The sequence below is a fragment of the Dipodomys spectabilis genome, unplaced genomic scaffold (genome assembly GCF_019054845.1).
Source record: "Dipodomys spectabilis isolate Male_0828 unplaced genomic scaffold, ASM1905484v1 ptg000378l, whole genome shotgun sequence".
Taxonomy (NCBI): domain Eukaryota; kingdom Metazoa; phylum Chordata; class Mammalia; order Rodentia; family Heteromyidae; genus Dipodomys; species Dipodomys spectabilis.
Genome location: NW_024871055.1, coordinates 1,573,155 through 1,577,773, shown reverse-complemented (window position 1 = coordinate 1,577,773; position 4,619 = coordinate 1,573,155). Strand labels below are relative to the sequence as shown.

The window sequence follows — 4,619 nt, the reverse complement described above, 5'->3', positions numbered from 1 at the left end:
ACAAAGAACATGTCTTGGAGTTCATTTCACTTAGAATCACCTTATAGGGTCATATGTACATATCTGTTGAGCTATTCTACTCATCTACTAAGATTATCCTTGATGTACACAATAATGCTCCCTATTACCCAGTAATCCCACTTCTGGGCATTTAACCTGATGACCACAAACAAGGCCACACTAAAGCTATCAGCACAATTATGGTTATCACAGTAATATTTACCATAGCTAATATATGGAATCAACCCTGATGCCCCTCAGTAGATGAATGTATCAAGAAAATGAGACACACACACTCACATACACACATACTATGCTTCCATCAGAAAGAAAGATACCACCTCATTTGTAAGGAAATGGAAGGTCTTGGAAAAAATCATATTAAGTGAAATAAGCCAGACTTAAAGAAACATAGTTCCCATGGATTCCCTTATTTCTAATAATTAGTTACATCAAGGATAATCTCATGTATTTTAATTTGACTGTTTGTTCTATGTTGAGCGTGCAACATTATTGCTATATTGTTTGTTATCATTTCTGCAAACAAGGAGGTATATTGAAAGCATTACATTCATCTTATCCATTACTGAAAGAAGAACAACTAAAAGAGCAACCCCTACTAGGAAGAACAACTCCCACTTACTTAGCTTCATTTCTATGTAAGGCCAGTGTTGTCCCCTGTATCCTCATATTGTACATTTCAACTCTATACCTCATATTGTATTTCTAGTATGTTCTACATTGTCAACTAAATGCCACAGAAGTTCCACTTTGCTTTACTTTGTTTTAAAAAATTCTGTCTTAATATTTGATGTTGATGAGTGTGTGTGTGTGTGTGTGTGTGTGTGTGTGTGTGTGTGTGTGTGTGTGTTTACAAAGATCAGAACACAACATTTTTCTTCATTTTGAATACGTCTTTCAGGTCATTGTAAGTTGTGGCTAATGGGAGCAATCTCTTGTTATTTTAAGAATGAAACAGAAAAAGATATTTGTGCATGTATCATAGTTGCTTTATTAGTCTGTAGTTGAACACTGAACATTAATTTATATCTTGGCTGCTCTTGTGAATAATGTGAATAAAAATGAACTACAGATATATTTAAAAGTTACCCAGAGAGAAATAATCACATGATTGATGGTTCAACTTAACTTTGGATTTCTATAGAAACTTGCATACTACTTTCTACAACGAGGATACTAACCTGTTTTTTGACCAATAGTGTAGAAAATTTCCTTTTTTCCACACTCTCACCAAAATTATTACCTTTTATTCGAAGATAATAAAGGGCAGTTTTTTACTATCTGCAGTACCCTATACTGGCATTAGACTTAAATCCAACCTCCTAAATGCTTGGAATTACAAGACTTTACCACCATAACTGGTTCCATTGATTTTTTTGATGAGTTATAATATTTATGAAGTTGTATCATAGTAATTTTGAATTATATTTCTCTAATGACTTCTGCTCAAAAAGTATTAAGGCAGCTTAGAAGTTGTATTAAACACAACTTTGTAAACCCACAGGAAATTTTCAGGGCTTTATGGAGGACATGTCTATTCAGACTTTTGTCCATTTTTAATCTGGTTTCTGGTTAATCTCATCTTTAATCTCGCTAAACCAGATCAATAATTAATTCAAGGTAGTAGAAAAGAAAAAAAATGTAGCAACTCCCAACATTTTTCAGTTTTCAAAAACATGGTATTGCTTAAATCATTTTCTGTTAACAATTGACACTATATAACTCAATTTAGTTAGACCTGTTACAAGGCTGTAGTTTATTTATTTTACATTGATTGCTGTTTCCAAAGACTGTTTTTCTAATTTCCCTTGGTTTCTTTCAGTCTCAAGTAGCTCAGATTTCAAACTGAAGAATAAATGGAAGGAAGCAAACAAAAAAAAAATACAGTTCCTCTCATCCGATGATGCCTGTATAAGAATGAGGAAAGAGTTCATCCTTCTAAGGACCTATGATAGGACAACAAAAAAAGAATTTATTCTTCTATGTCTTCTTTATCTTTGCGATGTAACTAAAATGTTGTAAAACACAATATACTGCTCAGATATTTTGATGTTTTATCAGTTTTGCACATTTTCATATGGATTTCACCTCAGTCTACAACATTCCTTCATCATCCTGTCCCTGATATTTTTACACTATCAAGACATAAGATAACCAATTTGATTTACAGCATGAGAAGTTATCCACCTGGCCTCCTTGGAAGCAGAGCATGATCAATAGATATTACTTCTGGTTGCTCACTACATGTAATGGTTTCTGTACTACTTATCACATTCTATTTAGTATTTTAAAAAGACTGCTGGCTAAACTCAAAGCTCATTCCTAGAAGTTTATGTTAAGTATTTCCCACTTTTGTTCCCTTAATTGTTAAGATAACATATGCTATCATGCTAATGTTATTACCATTTTAGTGTTGGGAAAAATTGTAATTAAAAGCAGTAAGTGCATGGCCTAAAGACACATACAGTGAGGAAGGAAATGAGTCAAAGTTTCTGAAAGTCTTTCAGCAATACACAAAAGGTAGATAAAAATCTCTCCATTCTATGACACTCTCAATTCAATATTCATATTGTACAAGAAATAATAGCATACTAAATATTGCCCATGGTGATTGTTTTCTGTCACATTTGTTTTCAACACAGATTGTGTTGGAGACATTGTTTTATCATGCACAGAGCTGAGCTTATGCATTGAGGTCCAAAGAGAAGCAAATTTCTTCTGTCCCACAATTCCAGTACCCTTTTTAAAAAGTACTAAAAATTTAAATATCATCACCGACCTCTTATAAGTATCCAAAAATAAAAAAAATCATAAATAACCACTCCAAAATGTTTTAAAATTGGAGATGCTAATACGTGCCCCTCTGAAGTAAATTTTCTTCTACTTTTAACGTTATTCTGAAAGCCTTTGCTTGTTTGTCACACCTGTAATCCTAACTACTCGGGATATCTTCTCAGGAGCCTGAGATCTGTGGCTAACAGTTGGAAGCCAATCAGGGCAAAAGAAATTCATGAAATTATTTTTCAAAAAATTTAATGAACTAGCAAAGGGCCAAGAATGGAGATGTAGCTCATTTAGTAGCTCACCAATCTAGAGAGAAAAGGCCTAGCAAGTTGGTGCAGTGTTCATTATGACAGGTCCCTTGTATAGAATAATTGAATGCACATCCTACACATCTCTTGAACAACAAATATCTGGAATTATTTTGTTTGTTACATGTCAATCTTGACTTTATTCTTAAATGTGTATTTATGTAAGAAGTACATGGTTCTAAAATTCTTTTAAACTTAGTTTTTGATGAATTGTCTAGTTTAAGAAAATAAATTACAATTTATATATATATAAAAAGTTCTGTGCTCAATTCAGCATCACTGATTTCAAACTCTGAGCATGCCAACACACATGCAAGTGCTTGAGCACATGCGTGCGTTAACACACATATTTATTCAAAATACCTTCATATCGGAGTTTTTCATGAATTTCTTTGCTAACGATATCATATGAGTAAAATAAAGGAAATAAACTCTTCCATCTCAGAACAGTTTTATACGTTCTTATTGTAAAAATACTGCACAGAGGGGTAACACTTACATGAGCAAGGTAATGAGTACATTTCCTAACAAGTATTGTTGCCTCCTTCTTTATTGTTCCCCTACCATCCCTTCCCTCTCACTTCCACAAGTCCATTAACCTCCTCCCTTTCCCCGCCTCAATTGTAAAGTTCACTTTACAACATAGTTTCTTGTGAATCTCATTGTTGCAATGGGTCAACCTGTATCCCTATTTATGCATTTTGTTTTTTTTTCCTTCCCCTCAGCAAATTAGAGGAGAATATATACAAGATGTAGGCTCACCAACTTCAAATACAGTGAAAATAGGTGTTATAGCATGGGGGAGGAACATATAAAGAAACAAAAAAAAATCCACACTGTAGGTTATAAGTATGTGAGAAAAAATAGCAAGAAAAAACCACTTGTGTCCCTAACTTGGGGTTCATTTCCATTAACATAACCTTATCTGGTCATATACACATAACTTTTGACATTTTCTGCTTATCCCAGACATATATTAGTTATTGAAAATTAGAGAAACCATGGGACCTATGTTTCTTTGGATTTGGCTTACTCTACTTAATTTTTTTTCCAAGTCTTTCCATTTCTTAACAAATTGGGGGATGGAATGCTTCAGGAATTTGCCTGTCATCCTTGTGGAGGGGCCATACTAATCTTCTCTGTATCATTCCAATGTTTTAGTATATGTGATGCTGAATTGAGCACAGAAATTTTTTATATATAAATTGTAATTGATTTTCTTAAACTAGACAATTCAACAAAAACTAAGTTTAAAAGAATTTTAGAACCATGTACTTCTTACATAAATACACATTTAAGAATAAAGTCAAGATTGACATGTCAAAAACAAAATAATTCCAGATATTTGTTGTGCAAGAGATGTGTAGGATGAGGAATTCAATTATTCTATACAAGGGACCTGTCATAATGAACACTGCAGCAAGTGTTAAGGTTTGTTAAAAGTTTTAATGTTTTAAATATATTAATTTTGGGAATTTGCTTATATATGCCAAAACTGGGACTGTT

General features: G+C 33.1%; 1 pseudogene; it reads right to left on the bottom strand.

Moving 5' to 3' along the window:
• Window positions 1-4,183: 4,183 nt before the first annotated feature.
• On the bottom strand, window positions 4,184-4,298 carry LOC122096585 (annotated as a pseudogene).
• Between the last annotated feature and the right edge of the window lie 321 nt (window positions 4,299-4,619).